This window comes from Oreochromis aureus, linkage group 23 (assembly GCF_013358895.1).
Source record: "Oreochromis aureus strain Israel breed Guangdong linkage group 23, ZZ_aureus, whole genome shotgun sequence".
NCBI classification, from domain to species: domain Eukaryota; kingdom Metazoa; phylum Chordata; class Actinopteri; order Cichliformes; family Cichlidae; genus Oreochromis; species Oreochromis aureus.
This window is the reverse complement of record NC_052963.1, coordinates 19,140,089-19,158,292: the sequence shown is the minus strand read 5'-3', so window position 1 is coordinate 19,158,292 and position 18,204 is coordinate 19,140,089.

Below are 18,204 nucleotides of genomic sequence, written 5' to 3'. Positions count from 1 at the left end.
ATGCAGTTTGAATGGCATGCTTAATGATATAACCTGTAGGTCACATGGCTTTCACAGTACATATGCAAACATAAAAGACAGAGACCCTGTTTGTACTGTCTTGTTTGACTTTGACTCCTTTCTTTTTGGAGCATACCTAGGACATAACAGAATAGTACACCATGAAAATGAGTGCACATATTGTTTGTGTGAGATCCTTGGGTTCACTTTATGGGAAATCTTAATGACAGCATCTCCTTTTAGCACTCTAGCAAAGGAGATATTCGATAACCTCACATGCAAAATCCATCATTTGCACATACAAACTTATTTGCACTCATTGCACAGCTTCTCTTTCTCCCTTTTTCTCTTATCTCCAATTGCCTCAGAACTGAGCCAATCACCTTGATACGCTCAACGCCAGCCATGCCCACACAACCCACCCACAGGAAATGTTAAACGCCTCAAAATGTCCTTGGTAACATTAAAGAGGGCTTTTCAAGGAGACAGGAACTATCCTAAACGCGCACAGAGCCATCGATGTATGCTGAGTTTATTTGTAATGACAATGTGAAAAGAAAAGTTGCATCTCGCAGCTTCAAGTGTGATTCTGTAAAACAACAACTCACGCCTTATTGACAGTTTGGGTTTGAGGCCGCTCTCAGTGACACGGCAGCGTCGCTTTCCGTGTGTTTACTGTTGGTTTTTGCATGTATGTTGATATAAGAGACGTGGGAGCTCTGTATTTGTTTAGTCGGTCTGGCGGCCATGCCGATTTCATGATAAATATTAGAGCTCAAATATGTGAGTAGGGCATTTATTGAAAGTGATCACTCCAAACATTGTTTGTTTGTCTGCAAAATTGCAGCGGCCTCTTTTCGTCAGCCGGGTTATGAGAAATTTCTCTCCAAAGCAGCCCAAATGTAACCAATTCGATCCGTGTTTGTTTTTTGCCTTTTCGAGACTGTTTGTCAATGTTTAGAAGAGCTTGTGTGGAAGTGTGTGCGGGGACGGGGCGGGGGGGCGGGGGGTGGGTTACACATGTGCGTAACGATGATAGCTACACTACACTCGGGGAAAAACAAACACCTCAAGAGACCCATATATATCCACTTTCAGGGAAGTTTTATAAACCAGAGCGCAGTACATTTATCCGCCCACTCCTTTTCTTTTTCTTTCCCCCCCCCCCTCTCTGCACGGGATTACAAGGTGGTCAGGCTCTGCCAAGAATCCTCTAGGTGCAGCGCAAAGGGAGTGAGAGCAATGTGTGTGAGAAAAAAGCCAAACTACGTGACTTTGGAGTCCAATGGGTGGGGGTGGGAAACAGGAGGGGGGACTGAGAGGCCGGAAATGGAGAGAAAGACCAAGGAGCAGTGGGAGACTGACCTTTTACAAGACAGCTGTTCTCTCTCAGGTGCTTGTTCTCAGCATATCTGCAGCCCTTTTTTTTCACCCCCCTTTTTTACATTAGTCATTATTTGGTCCCACGGGATGGAGAATAGGAAGGAGTGTTTAATGTGGCAGGAAGCAAAAACTACACTCTTACAAATGCTTGTGACCCCCTTCAGGAGAGCACACAGCTGAGACACAAGCTCAGTGAATGTGTAACATAATAATATCAAAGCTTTTCTCTCTTAATATAGCTCTAAATATGCGTGGATCTGTATCCTTTTGTCTTTTATCTGTTTTGGAAGCATTTTACCCAAAGAAAGACAGGCAGAAAAAAAAGTCCCTCTGCTGGACTAGGACCAGCAGTTCTATCCAGCACAGTAGCAGTCAAAGATCGGGCAGCCTGCACTTATTCCCAGGGCGTCCAACACTGCTGTTGTGCCGATTGTTGGGGTTGTTATTGAATTACTTAATTTTTTACACTACTCATTACATTTGTGTTACCCTGTACAATGCCCTGAAACGCATTGTCACATAATTACCAGTTAAATATATTAACTATAGGTTACAGACCCACACACTGACACAAATTCCTATCCCGATGAGGACACAGGTAGGCTCTTTTGTTTTGCTTTGTGTTGTCAGCTTTGCGTTCACACATTAAAACTATGTTAAAAACACAGGGCCCAAAGAAGCGATTGCCACAGTGATTCTACTGCAGGAAGATGTACAGGAAGAAACGGAGGCTGCAACACCGACTCTTCATCACTGCCTTTGTTACCTTTAAAAGTTTTGGCTCTGGCTGCTGGGTTTGTTGCTCCTTGTCAGCATGCTGTCTGTGCAGATGTTCACAAAGAGCCAAAGTCATGTTAGCAGTATAATACGGTTTCTGTCCTGGATGCGGCCTCCACGTTACCATAACGCTGTTGTCCTTTTGTGCAATAAAGATAAAAGTAATGACTATATCTCTGCTACTGAAAAACGAAGTGGCAACAACTATCGTTTCAGAGAATACTTCAGCGGCTATCTAGAAGTGACTGTGTGATAACGTTGTTAAAGATAATGAAGCACCTTTGGAGTGCAGACCACATACTTTCTGACCTTCTCTTTTCCACTTGTATCAGTTTGTTTGGCTAACTTTATGACGTCCTGATACTGACTAATTGGCAGAAACTCCACTCAGAAGGTAAAAATCAGTCAAACTGTAATATTAGTGCATAAACTGCCTCTAAAATGGCTACATATTCCAAGTATGCTTGTTTTATGAGTGTACTAAAGGAGTCAGAGGGGATTTGTTCAGTGCAAGGAAAAGGCATTAGGTGATACGGCGCACCTCATCTCCGGCAAGCTCTCCAGGTTACAACAGCACAGGGAGGGGAAGGGGATTTTTTTTCTTCCCCCCCTGCGAAAGTCTTCAATCTTGTGAAGCCTGAGGGGCTGAGTAGGTGTTTAATTATTAAAGGTGTTTGAACAAAAGGCTATTCTAAGCCTGCTGGAGCCACCAACTGGACATTCTCCTCAGTGTTTGATGGATGACTACCTTCAGAAATAGTCTGTTTCCTTCGCCATGTTAGTGTTAAATTACCCCAAAAGACTCCCAGAGACCCGCGCTGTCTTTCCTCCTTGTTAAAGAAGGATATCCTCGCATTTGTGGTGTTTCACAGACGCAGCAACACGCTGTGTTTACTACTAAAGGTGAACACAAAGATTAATCAGCTCAGGCGGTAATGCTTGACCATACAGTCATTTGGAAAATTCAGTTTATGATGCAACTTTAATGCTGTCTGAGTCAAATTTTAGAGGTGACTACAAGTGCCACAATTCGAATGCTGTAAAGGCTTATTTCTGTATTCCTACCACATGCAGCCAGTGTTAAGATTAAAGACAATCAGTTTTTAAATGTTACGCTGAATCCAATTAGTATTACACAGTGGCAGAAAAAGCACTTTAGACCTTTGAGAAAGAACTTCAATTACACAAACACTTTATTAAAGATCTTCAGTTTCAACTTGTGTAGGATTGTAGAAAACTGAGTAAGATGCAGTTTAGTTTCTCTTTATATCTTTTGGTTATTTTATCCAGCCACAATTTACCTTTGCCTTAAAACAGCAAATGACCTTTTTTCCCCCATACTGAAGTTCAGTGTTTTGTTGACTCATCCATTCATCCTGACCTCCGTACAGCTACACCACTTTGCTCCCGCCATAATCATTGCAGCCAGGAGGTGAATGTAATTACGAGTTGTAACAGAGAATTTCTGTAAACATTGGCAAATCTGCAGTCTCAGAACTTCCTGTTTCGTAGGGAACACGACTCAACGTAGTTCAGAATGAACAGGGAACTATGGAGTCGCAGTGCTTCTTATTGTTTTCAATAGAAGACGTCTATTATAGGTTTTCAAATGTAATAAAATACTCCTAATTAATGACATTGATTTATAGTACCAGCCAATCAGCCAACAGAAAGGCATCAGCTAATACAACGTTCAGGTTAGGCCATAAGCCAACAAAATCACTTTATGAGGCCTGAAATTCACGCAGGCTGAGAGAGCAGTTGACAGTCGCCTGACTAACAAAGGGCGCTATCAGATTACCACGGATCCCAATAGTTTAAACTTGAAGACAGCAACAATATCACCTAACAACTGCCATCAAGCTCCAGCTACCAATTACCAACCGGTCCTGAAAGGCAAATTTTGCCCCACCGAGAGGACCTAAGGTATTATTAGCCAGAAGAAAGACAGGTTCATCCAGTTAAAGGTACACAAATATATCAAAATATAACCTGTTTGTTATAAATGATTAATCCAATTTTTATGTTTAACCTAAATATCTGGCATGACCACATCATGCATGTTTTTGGCAAACAATCCAACAAGGCAGAGATTGAGCACGCTCTGGTTTTATTAGCCGTCTTCACAAAAAAGTACCAGCCATGATTTATCAAAACAAATTCCAAGCGAGTTGTAAAAAAAGGGGAGCCTATTAAAGAGTAATGTAAGCAAAGCAAGAAACATAAAAGCAAAGCAAGAAACATAAAAGCATCACATAAAAAGACTGGCATCAGGAAAAATTAATAAAACATAACACATAGGAGCAAGTCTATGAAAGTGAGTTTCAGAAGAGACTTTAAAAGATGATTGTGAGTTAGCTAAACGCTCACTGTTCAGGTTGGACTAAAGCGAAGGAACTCTTCCACATTGGGCTTTTAGATGGCCATAGTGAATGATCAGGCTTTTGTCTTTCCAAAAAAGTTGCATTAAACAGAAAGCATTATTGCAAACTGATTTAGCCTCGGATTTACTGGCCAGCAGGTTTATTTTGGGCTGGTAAAACTGCATGACATCAGTGTCAAGAGTGTCAAGAGTTGCAAGAACCAGAAAACCGGACTTGAACCTATAATCCTTTCTGTAATCTGTGACATCAAGAATATGGTCAGGGATGATTAACATCTAGGCAAAGGCAACAACTGCCCCTGACCACTGTGGGGTACAAAAGCCCCACAATTACAGTGAACTGTCTTTTGGAAAATACATCAAAAAAATTGCCACATGGAAGCACAAAAGTACATAGAATCTAACTAAAATCAATTTTGGCAATGTCTTAGGTTTCTTTTGGATTAGTTATAATTTTAATGCAAAGGTATTCTGCCAAAACTGCAGTGAATCGTCTGTAATATCAGGAAAATAACTTGTTTTCATAAAATGTGCTCTTAGATGAAATGCAGGTCGTGTAACCCTGAAAGAGATCCTCCTTCAAAAAACAGACACTTCATAATTCTGGTGTTTTCTGGGCAGTTCCTGATGAAATAAATGAGTTGTTTGAATTACCACTTAATAACAGGGTTGGAGCAGATTTCTGGAGACGAGGTTCCCCTGTGGTCGCTGGACTATAGGTTCAGACTGATGTTTCCACAAATTAAAAATCCACCCAAACCTTGTGAAATCAGCCTGTGGTGTGCCAATACCTGCTCAGTCAGGACTCCTGGGTCAGTAAAATTCCAGGTTGGAAAAATGTTAACAGAGCCTTCGACACTTTCTGGTTTTAGAAAATGAAGGGAGTCCAGGAGAAGCATTTGAGGGTTACGGTTTATTTTCCTGCCTCTGAGAAACTCAAGGAAAGTAAGTTATTTTACCCACTGTCTGTGTCACTCAGAGACAGATAACTTGTGTCTTAACAATATGCCAAAGAAACCATAGCTCATTTGCTCAGTGTGTAAAGATAAAACTTTTACTTAAATAGTGTCTTTCTTAATTTGTGAGCCTGAGACATGTCTTTAAAGTGTATATGCAATACTCAAAAGCTTTTGTACTGCTAAAGTGTTAATGAAATGTAAAATGCTATCATCCTTGACTGTCAGCTGCCTCTAATGGAAATAAGAAATTTGTTTAATTTGCCTCAATGCCTCCATTCTGCTCACCTACAAAGCCAACACAACATAACATGAGCTACGGTTAACTTAGCTTTAGCACACATTAACAAGCAAGCTGTCCATAGCTGGCTAGTTTGGTTGGCTTTTTTCATATCACTATTAATCTGCAGCACGTTTTAAAGCTCAGTTTTTGAAACCTTACGATGTAACTACAGCCCATCCGCTCACCGTTTGCCAAACACCAAATATTTGAACGAGTCACAAAAAGAATTACTCTGAGACTAACAACGATTTAAATGAGTGCATGAAGCTGAGGAGCACAAATTTTTCACAGCGAGCAATCCAAACCATGCAGCAGTATATTAATGACGAACCTTGTGCTGGGGATGGATTATCTCAGTTGTTCTCCTGACTGAAGTTTGGTCCATTTTCAGCAAGAACAGGAAGAATGTGAAGTTAGCTGGAAAACCAAAAGTTATTTTTCACAAAGTAGTTTTTCATGGATGTTTTGCGTGCTTTCCAGTAGCGCCCTTAAGAAATGCCAGTGCACATTCTAAACAGAGGATGATTGAATGGTAGCATTTTACAGGATTCATACCACTCTAAACATGGCTCGAACAGGATGGCTGCAACTACATTGATGTGACTGACTACAAATCGATTCTCCACTTATGAAATTGGGGCACATGATGCTATGTCTGCATAATAAAGGGAGGGTTTGTACTGTAGGAATTCAAAAACAAACTATTACCAGTTTGCTTTGTGTATAGGTCTGTGTACAGGTCTGATAGTGTACAATAGGTCATCCAACTAATTAGGTTTCTTTTGAAGGTAACATTGTAATGTTTATCCAATTGAATTGAGGTTTGGAAATGTGTTTGGAAAGGGTTAAGGATGTTTGGAAGTAGCATACTCCATTAATATAATTTACAAGGCCCTATATGCATGACATTATAAAAGTTTGAACCTACAATCGCCCCTGGAAAACAAGTAGTACCAGCAACAACTAATAACCAGGCCTCACAGTGACTGGAGGCTACTGCTAGCATTAGCTGTAGAGAAGTGAGGAAGAGATGAGTAAAGGTGAAATTCACGTGGTAAATAGATGGAGGAACATAATTGGGAAGAGAGGGGTTAGGTTAAAATACATGGCTACTTTGACCATGAAGCACTGCTAATAGCTAAATTGTAGCTTTTAGTTATTGTCAAGAACTAAGCCAACGACAACAGTACCAACCTGATTAAAATTTGTTTCCATATAAATAATCAAACAAAATGGAATATATACACATAGTATGTGTATACAGGATATATGCGGTTATATATTTATAGACCAAAATGACGGGGCCGATTTTTTGTCCCAGTCCAAGCCTGATTCTCTGTCAGACAGATAAAGAGATAAAGTCTTTAGTGAATAGGAGGGTCCCTCTGGCTACAAATGTATCAGCTTTAGCACATTATCTAATTTTAGCCAACATTAACCAGAAAAAAAGGACGACATCTGCAAGGCATTTAACTCACTGAAAGACTTTCTTTTTAATTTTGTAGTAAAAAAACCAAGAACAAAAAACCTCCAAAGCTAATGATAGCTAATACTAGCATGCTTGCTAAGGCAGATAAATGCTAAAGCGAGATTTGATATTGGAAAAAGTGTGTTAGTTTACCTCAAAAATATTATTAATTTGTGTCTTAATTGTGAATATTACATGATTGTCCAGTAAAAATACCACATAGAAACAAAAAAAAATGAAAAGGAAAGCAAGAAAGTTAAACTTAGCCAACTCACTCACTATGTTGGGTAGCTAACTACTCAGCTACATAGTTAGGTACGTTAACATAAAAAAGAAAAAAAAGTTGTTTTATCTAATAGAAGCCTTTTCTGGCAAAATAGCAACATGGGTGATTTCAGGCCTAAACAAGGGTAAAAATCTGTATTTGATTTAGCTAAAAGAATCAAAACCCAGGTGTTTTCCTTCTGGCTAATGTTGCCTTATGCTACTGGAGATGACGTCTGGAACTAAATTCCATTTGATGGATTTAGATTTCATTTTAAGCTGTTAAATATCTCCAAAATATATTAATAGTACATTTTACTTATTAAAAACAGTGGAATGGCACAATTTTTACTCGTAGCTAAAACATGTAGGACAGTTCTAAATATACTGCCTGGCCATCTTTGGTGTAATGGGAAGGCCTCTGAGCTGCTTTGATAAATTTAACCATTACTAAGAAAAAAAATCGCACTTATCACAATTTGAGTGCAATATGGGCCATTACTTCTCAGTTACGATAACATCGTTCTCACCAAAGAGCCTGTTGTGATCAAGGAGCATGGCAACACTGCTACACTGCCTTCAAATAGTGCAGAAAACATGAGCACCGAGACAAATATGGGTTGGAAACAGGCCAAAGGTTTAGCCTGGTCATCTAAACCACTTAATATGGAAGAAAAGCTGAAAGTAAGCACACCTTAAATGTTGGTAATATTCCCCTGACGTTCAGGAATTTGATCTGTAAACAGATATTTTCTCAGTTTGCTATATTCCCAGATCTTAACACTGAGTTTCCATTACTGAATCCAGTGACTGCCAAAGCATTTGCAATCAAGTAAAATCAAACTCTGAACAGAGTATTTGAGCCTTTAATTCATATTTTGACAGTTTAAGCAGCAGTGTTTGTACAACATCTGTTTAAAATATGTTATGTTTAAGGCAGTTTGACAGAGTTTATTGTTTTAAAAATCATAAGATATGAGAGCGGTTGTGCAGCTGGAGCTTTTATTCCTTTACTTGAGACTCCTGCCTGTGACAGTGGTGTGCCAAGCGGGCCACCGTTCCCTGCTAATAGACTCTGAAAGCTTCAGTGGAAAACTTCAGCTCTGACACCGGCACACCACAACAGCGTGGCCTCGGGGGAGAACCTAGCTTCAAACTACCTCTCTGCCCGGACCTGTACTTTCTCCACGAGACAGTATGTGTTTGGAGGCTGGGGTCGTACTCGCCTTGACCAAAGGCTGACTGCTCGCCCCGGGCCCCTGGCGTCAGTGTCAGGGAGAGGTGAATCGAACTATCTCCACTTGCAAATCTATCCCCTGGGACCCTGGAGCCCTCGCACCATCCCCACCTCCTCTCCCACCTCTCGCAAAACATCCTTTTAGAGGGGGTCCATCGGCCATTATGTCCCTCCTCACCTCTTTCGCCACACCAGTGGGGCGCTATCTGAGGGGAGGAGAGGTGCGACCACGCCACTAATCTCTCGCTCCGAGTTGCCCTGGCCATGTCACTCTCCTCCACGGCTCTCCAAGGACGGCTACCTCCACAGTCAAGGTGACACAGAGTTTAGTTTTTCCTGCAGCCAGCATGGACACAGACCTGGACTACCGGGGGTTTATGAATTACAGGCCTTGCTTAAGTGGTAATTTAGGCAGGAATTAAGGGATAACGTGTATTTCAAGAGAGGAAATCCTTTGAGTTTCCTTTTATAATAGAGCACCTACCTCACAGTGGGTAATTGGAGCCAGATGTTGCTCCATGCAGCATTAAAAAGCACCGGCCTTTCTTTTTTTTTTTTTTTTTCCACCCCTCTCCTCTTCTCTGAAACATCTTGAAATTCTGTCATCATACCGGCTTTTGTGCGCCTTTGCGCTCGTGTACACTCCTGTGTCTGTGCCACATAATCACATTAGTTAGATTTAATCTAAGAAGAGGCAAATTATGCGCTTTTCCCATCAAATTTAGCTGCATGACGAGCGGCGTGAATCAGTGAGTGAGTGCAACCTATCCCAGAGTGCTTTGCATGGATGGCACAGGACTGGGAGAAGGAGATGGAGAGGGGAGCTGCAGGATGAAAGGGAAACACTAATAATGTCTCACATGTGTACTGGCAAATTGTCTGCTAACACCGGCAAGCAACACTAGCTGGGAACGTGGCGGCAGCCTCCTAATAAGCAGCATGCACTATTTATGATCATAAACCAAGGGCAGGGAGGGTGAGCGCTGTCAAAATAAAAAAACATGTCAATCTTAGCTCCCCACTGTTGCCTGAGCTCGTTGCCTGTCTGTTAACGCACTTTTTTTTCTCTCCGTGTTTGCCTATGATGTACAAAGGCGGGAAAAATCACATCAAACCCGCAGATTTCTTAAACTTCTACATGTCTGAAAAGGGCAGGCGAGGAGGGGGTGCTGGAAATCAAAGGGAATATCAAAGTTGGGAGAAGTACGGGAATACGTCTGTGAGAAAGTAAATATTTTGTCCTAATGGTTTGTGTGTTTGAGAAAAGCGCATGTGATGAAAACCAGAGATATACATGTCGGTGCAGTCGGCAGAAAGCTAGGTGGGGAAGTACGCTTAGGTGAAGAAAAAAAAATGAGGCCAAGCTTCATTTTAATACTTCATAGGGCATTGAAAATTCCCTCTGAATTTCCCTAACTTCTCCCCACTCTCTGCAATTATGCATGTTTATTCATTTTGATTAACAACGATGAAAAGTCGTGTCCGCCACGAGCCTCGCATAAGAACATTTGTGCCACTGAGCAAAGTGACAAGCCATCAGAAGTACATGAAAGCCCCACTCCTCTTCTTCTTCTTCTGCTTCATACCTACTAAAAACAGCAGGTAACTAAAGCTGTGTGAATATTTTACAGGTCTCGCAGGACGATATTCAAAGATATCTACAGTCCTCGAGAAAAGTTGATTTGAGCTTGTGTGACACGAGAAACACGTTGATTAGTTGCCTTGGGCCCTGAATCCTCTTCACTTCTAACAACTACTCCACTTCTTTCTTCTCTCAAGCCTCCTCTCTGAATCTACCGGCCACTGGAGGGATACATGGGGGAAAAAAAGGGGAAGGAGCAATGAAATCTGACTGCTGTCAGGTTAAAATCTTCCCATTAATCTAAAGGATATCTTTTATTTAACCAGGTAAAAGCCTTGCTGAGATTATAAATGTCATTTATTTCAGACTGACCTGGCCAAGAAGGTAGCAACCGTCTTTTCCCGAGGGCCAAACTGTCAAAGATAAAGTAAGTGAATCGCCAAGCACTGGAACAACATAGTGCTGGATTATGTTTAACTCCATAAACTCAGTAGACATTATAGATAACACCAGCCTCAAATTAATAGCAATACAAATAATTAACAAAGTATTTTGCTGTGGATTAACCAAGCAATTAAACCAACATGTCCAATTAGTTAAAAATTTAAATTAATACAATGAAAAAGTGAAATTCCAAAAAGGACAGAAGAAAATCCAATATATGTATTTCAATTAAAATGCAGTAACTTCACTAACTCAACTATTTTCTCAGACCTATAAAACTGATTTAAGCAGAAAGTTCTGGCATTTTCAGGTCTTTCGGTAGATTACTCCAACAAGGAGGGAAAGCCTATGTGGAAGCTGTTTTGCTTAATTCTGTTTTCACTCGGAGGGCAAACATTTGTAAAGTATTTTCAACGAGCAGGCCAGGGTGAGTTTGGTTTTAACACAGATGAGAAATGACATTTGTATATAGAAACGCCACCCAATGCAAAAGGCTACAAACATAGCAGCATACAAAGAACTGACCAAAGATATGATATTATTTAGTCAGACACAGCATGAAAAGGAGGAACAGGGTTGAGTTGGGTTGCAAAGGGGCTTGTCGATGCAAAAGTGACATGTCTGAAGCAACTCTGTAGCCAGTTTGAATTAAATACTCAGACTACAGGAAATAAAAAGACTAAACCAAAGTGACACTTCCTGTTTATCTGAATTTTTGTGCCTAGAACAAAATTGTTAACACTGCAGCAAAACATATTTTTTTCAGTATAAATGAGAAAATTTGTCCAAACAATGCTCGAGATCAATAAGCATCTAAGTACATTACAACATTAGAAAGAATGAGGCAATTTTCTTTTTTTCTTCTTTTCACTCTAAGCTCATTCCCAAAATGTCTTGAGACTGGGCTGCAACATAATGTGTACAAGCTGAACAAAGGTCTAAATTTAAGTCACCATAATAAGAACCTCCTCCACCCTTAGGGGCAGAAATATGTAACATGAAAAAAAAAAGAAAACTAGAATGCTGCAATAATTGCAGTGATGTGGTTTCTCCAAAACAGCAACGGCTTGCGGAGAGACAAAATAAAGGTGAGAAAAAGCTCATAACTTCCAGAAAGAAAGAAAGCAAACTTTTTCCAGTGATGTAACAGGGCTGTGGTGTTCACTGTGGGAGACGAGACTGAAGGATGGAAGGAGGGATGTTGGAGGAGAGCGCAGCAGCTTTGGAGTATATTAATAAAAAGAAAGAAACACCAATTTCCTTCCAACAGCTGAGCACCTACAGGTCATTATTTCCTCTGCTGGCCTGTAATGTAAAAGTCCCGAGCCCTGGTTGAGAAAACTTCCCTCTGTCGAATCAACAGTAAATAATGACTTGGTCAGAAACAGACTTATTCCCCTACCTTGACCTCTAGCATTAAGGCAACAGCAATCTGTAAACAGAGACTTTTGATCATGACAGCCTTCTCCCATAAAGTCAATTATACGAGTGCGTTTGGTCAGATGTGTCACAGTAGCCATAAGAATTAAACTGGCTATCATTACTGGTGTTATTTTATCTCCTTTTTTCTCCACATGTTCAATAGAGTCATTCAGACAAACATGAAAGTGTCATATTGTAAGAATTCACACTTTTTTGTTACTGCAAGGTCTCTGGTGATGTGTTAAAGATCATAATCATACAGTCAAGGACAAAACACAGCCAGTTGAGAATAAAACCAAACATCAAGAAGTCACACTACTGATTTTACAGCTAACTTTGAAATGAAAAAAAAAAACCCCTACTTTTCAATCTTTTTTTCTTTATTTTTTACATTCTCCGTATGTGTACATTTTTTATATTTTCTGCTGGATTTTTATTTTTGCCTGTCTTTTGCAAGTTGCAGAGGGAAAGGTCAGTACAAGTACTTTGACTTTAGTAGTTACAAGTGTAAGTTATATAGAGCGACATTGCCTCAGGCATTTGAAATGAATTCATATACATCAGGTCTTGCAATCATCTGACTCCTAACCATGTGACTTCTATCCATAAAACATTAACTTGTTTGCCACTTTGGGTGTGTCACAATCATTGTAACAATGTTGTGTTGTTTTAAGAAGTATTAGTGAAACGTGAGGTGAGAGCCAATTTTTACTTACTGTGGAGAGAAAGTATTAGTCAAGTTTATGTCCTGCAAGTAAAATTGTTTGCTAAAAGTATGACTAAAATTCTAATTGTTAGCTAAACACAACTTTCTATAATAACTTGTTAGCAAACAATATTAGTAGACAAGCACAACTGATAAATAGAAGTTAGCTAGCTAAAATTATGGAAACAAGCTAACCCTGTTTGTTAAAAGTACAGATCATTTGTTGAACTGGTTAACTAAAAGTAACACTTGAGACTAACACTTGAAATTGTTAGCTAAAAGTATAGGTTAACAATTGAAATTGTTAGCTAAAAGGATTAGCAGTTGAAATGATTAGCTTAAACTCAATAGTATAATACCTGAAATTGTTAGCTAAAAATATTAGTAATAAAAAGTGTTTTTAGCTAAAAATGTAAATAAACAAGTACATTCTTTGGCTATAGATGGTAAATTAACAGTGGGCAATAAACAATGACTGTTTAATGTAAATGAAGTAAAAGTAGCGAATGAGTGATTGCCAATACCTATTGCCCTACTGTTTCAAACAACGACTGATAACTACTGAGTTAATTGCTCAAAGTAAATGGTAAACAGAGATCTAGATAAAAGAAATAAACATTTGAAAATGAGCAGTACTGGTGATAAAGCGGATCTTGAGTCACTCTGTCAGGACTTTAGGTGGACGTCAGATTAGGAATGTTGGGAACCAGTGCTAAAGAAACAGCCTTAAACTGCTTCAGTGCATTCTGCTTTAGAGGTTTTTAAAAGAGCCTTACCATCCAACCATCACCAGGAAAAACACATATATATTTACTTGGTGATTATAGTAATTTTAATGTGACATACGTGTATTTATTACAGCAGTTGACCCAACCTAGATAAAAAAAATGTGTCTCTGGAGGGGAAAAGAGAGAAAAAACAGGGAAGAAAAATGATAGGAGAGGAATGATAACAACATCTAAACACTCTGACTCTCGAGGCCAGGGCTAATGAACGTGCGAGGACAGGAATAGAGAGTGAAAGAGCCAGGGCCGTCTTCCAAAATATCCACTCCCACATAGGTCAGTGGACTTTTGGCTGCATCCTGAGTGGCGCAGGGGAGGGAGGGAGCAGTTTAAATGCCTGGGATCTGAGGAAAGAATTCAACAGGGCATGGGAATGGCAGTGTCACGGCAGTCGCCAGAGAACGCTCTTAAAACGCCGCCACGACAGACAGGCCTGCTTAAAAACACTGTCACTCCTGCACAGGCTCAGATTCCTCGATTTTATGACTTTGTTTTCTGAGGACAAGAACCCTGTTTCCTCAAGATGTTCTCCAAACAAATGAAGTGTGAATAAAGAGGATTGTTTACTGGTGACAGTTTAGACTTTGATTTTGGAAATTCTTTCTTTAGGGGAGATAAGGACATGGACCATCTGTGTTACCTTTTCTGGACAATTCCTACTGGCTTTCTTTTATCAAGCAATCTAATTTAAGATCAGAATTGTACTTATTCATTTATTTTTCTGGACAGGGACATACTAACAATAAGCACCAAAAGGCCTAATCACTCCCAATAGCCGTGTGCCAGTTATCTAATATTGATTTATCTGCAGATTTTCTTAGTATAGATTTTTGGGCTCTTCCATTTATTGTTTTGTTTGTGTGGCTTTACTTCTAATTTTATTTATATTAAAATGTACTTCTGACTGTAGAATTAGCCACTAAAAACCTATAAAAAGGTCAAGTCAAATACTAATAATAACATATCATCTCCAACAAAAATCATAATAATACCTTGAGTGTTACTCATGTATTACTACTACTGCTAGTACTACTACTACTACTACACCATCAACCTCCTATTAGTATCCAGTATTAGCGTCATGTGCCCTGCAATTCTGAATGCTAAAAATAATTTTCTTGTCCTATTTTTTGTTAATTCAGGTGATTACGTTTGAGTAACTATTTAAACGGACACAGAGAACATGTTGAAGTAAATGTTGTGCCCTATTACTGAAACTAATACATTTCAAAAGGCAAAACTTTTATTTTGAAGGCGAATGTTTTCTGTTTTACTGCAGCCTAGCAAGCAATTGCTGAGTGTTTACAATAAGTTGACGTCTACCTTGCAAATTTTGGCAATTGGGGTACCTACTAGTGATCCTAAGGAGGTTTTCGATGCAGCACCCATTTTGTGACCAGTTTCACGCAGTGATAGCCAGCAACCTCCAACAACCACTTGCCAATTGGTTGCAGAATACACATTTTTCCCTAGCAACCAGTGACTAAGACCACAGCTCCAGGCTCAGTGTATTTATAATATGTGTAGTGGGTATAATGTTTAATCACACTAAGCTGACATTTGTCGTTATATATTTATTCATTTATTACAATTGTATTTGTTGACAAGTTGCCAGCATTTAAGAAAAAAACCCAACAATGCTCAGTTGAAGTAATTTTAAAATAATAAGCAGTTATATTATCTTAATTCTATCAAAGGGGGAATAACAAACTCTGGGAATGTGCATAAAGCATTTCACTTTTAAGTTCATCACAGTTCATGTAATTTTTTTCTAGAAGTATACTTAATGTTATATAAACTCTTTCAAATGTAACCAAATCACAGATAACTCAAATGTAGCCTCTAACCCAAAAGCAACTATTAACGGGTCCCTAATGTCCAAAATCACAGGTGTAGGTTTCTCACATTTACTGTAGTCTTGAGAATTTTTAAACTCCGCTTTGTAATTTCTGCTTTGGTTTATGCTGCAGAGTTTCTGTATTTATCCAAAGGAACGCGCAACGAAAGGTCATCATTTACTGAAACATAATATCCAAACAAACAAATATATTTCATTTTTGTTGATGCAGAAAAGCTGGAACAAAAGAATATCTGTATTACCTCCTGGTCAGTGTGCGTGTTTATATTTAGATAATGTATATATGCATGAGTTTGTGTGCATAAATCCATGCAGGAATGTGAGTAAATCTCCATTTTACCATGATTAAATTCCATTTCCAACTTTGAAGGTAGAGTCTGAATATGGGAAGTGTGTGTGAAGGGCGGGTGGGTGGCGGGGCAGTTGGGGAGAAGGGGGTGGGGGGGTGGCGGTGGTGATAATTTATTTATGTTTTGAGACTAAATCTGGGTCACTGGAACCTCGTTGTCGTCGTTCTTCTCCTCCCTGAATCCCTCTGTTCCCTGAGCAGGAGGGGAGGTGCTGTTAACTAACCACAGATAACAAAAACAACGCTGCACTCTTGTAATTTATTTCAATTACTGCCAGGTCCAAAGAGGACGGTGCTCCTTTCTCTGTCAGAAAGAAGTCAGGGGGAGATGCACCCGACTCCCACTGAGAGGAGTGCTGGTCAGATTAGAAAGTAAACAACACAAAGAGTCGGCCGACCAAACATCTGAAGAAACTTGCTGATAAATGTCTCATCACAGTTGGCTTTTACACAGCGGGCTCAAATAGTAATCTGGGACTCTTTTGTTGCTTTCTGATTTAACCAACCTCCATCCTTAGCCACTTCTTCCTCTTTTGTTCTTGCTTTTTTTGTAGGTGAAGCTCATTTCATCAACAGGAAAATGACAAAAAAAGATGAACAATCAGTGTTTTTAAGCTCTGTTACAGCAAATCTGACGTGTATTGACAACTGTGATTGTCAACATCATGGGATGTATCCAGGTTTAAGTAGCAAAATAGGGTAAGAGAAACAAGCGCTGGTAACCTGGATGGTTAATGGTTAATTCACTGGAGAACGCTTCACAAAAAGCATTCTGGGTAAAGTTTTCAGGGCCATATCATCAGATCATCCTTTTTGCATAAATTCTGATTCATGAGGTTCATCTTCTGGACAGATTTGGCCAGGGGGGGCGTTGAATGATCAATCTTTATGTCAGTGGTCTTTTGCTGCCTCGTGAGCAGAGTTATTATAGTGTTGACGTTTCTAACAAGTTTTTCAATTTTATTTTGTTTTTACTTTTTGTTTTCATTTCAGTTAAGTTTCAGTTTGCTTCCAGTGCTTGAAAATGTTTTGTTTTAAGTGAGTTTTTATTAGTTTTAGCCTTTTTAATTAATATTGTATGGAAGGCAAGAATGAGGAAAATCCGCATACGTAATACAATAAAAACACAGAACTTTTTGAAGGCAGCTGACTCACAGTCATGCATCCAAAGAGTGGAGAACAGACGGAAGTTAGAGCTGTTTTATTTTTCTCCTTGAATGTAGATACACTTTCTTTTGACATAATTTAATGAATTTGCAGCTCAGTGTGCCGCTCTCTCTCTCTCTCTGCTGATATAAGCTCAGCCTGCAGTCTCTCATCTATATGACAGAAATCATTCAAATAAGACAGTTTTTAATAACACTTTGGATCTCTGTGTTTAAGGGAATGGATAACCTACAGCTAAAACAATAACCATAGATCAGGTACGGTTTTCGCACATAAATAGAAACAGCACCTTATAGTAATTATGTGAGTGATTCTGGTCTGTCCATAATGGGAATCATGGTGCTTCGCCTACCTAGAAGCAGCAGGTAAGCTACTTGTTGAAACTGTGGTGAAACGCACTAAAACTTCTATGAGCTGTGGTCACATGACCTCTTGAACCAACACTTCAGAGCAGTGTTTGGAAACATCTGCTCTTTAGAAGGTTGACACAGTGCCAGCATATATCATCCCTACCTCTGCACCTCTTCTTCTGGAAAGTAGAAGTAAGAATCCAGTTGAGTCTGTACATTAAGGCTTCCTTTCCTCAGATCACACAGACTAACTACTCTTTTTTCTGGACGAGATGGCCTCCAATGTTCTCTCACCAAGACCCCCAATGTATCGCTGTTTACAAGGCCACATATGAAATTCGGTTACCTATCAATAAACCAGTTCTTGTACCTGATCATTTGTACCGATGAATTATTCAGTTTTTTTAAAGGAACTGAACTCAAAGGATGAACCAGTGTTGTGTCCAGAGATGGGCAGTAACGCGTAATCCGATTACTTTTTTCAAGTAAGGAGTAATGTAAGGGATTACCATTGCAAAAACGGTAATTAGATTACCGTTACTTTCCCGTAGGAACGCTGCGTTACTGCGTTACTAAAACCGTGATTTTTTTGCGAGAATGTCTCATGACAATGACATAAGCGAGTGCGACGTTCGTGACAACAGCTGTCTGCAGATCAACAATGGATAATATATCGAGTGCGGAGAGAGTATGAGCGTGCAGCGTTTAAAGCGTGGAAGTACTGACCTTATTTTGAGTTTGATTCCATAAAAAGTGACAAAAACATTAGTGTCCGTTGTGCGTGGGAAGA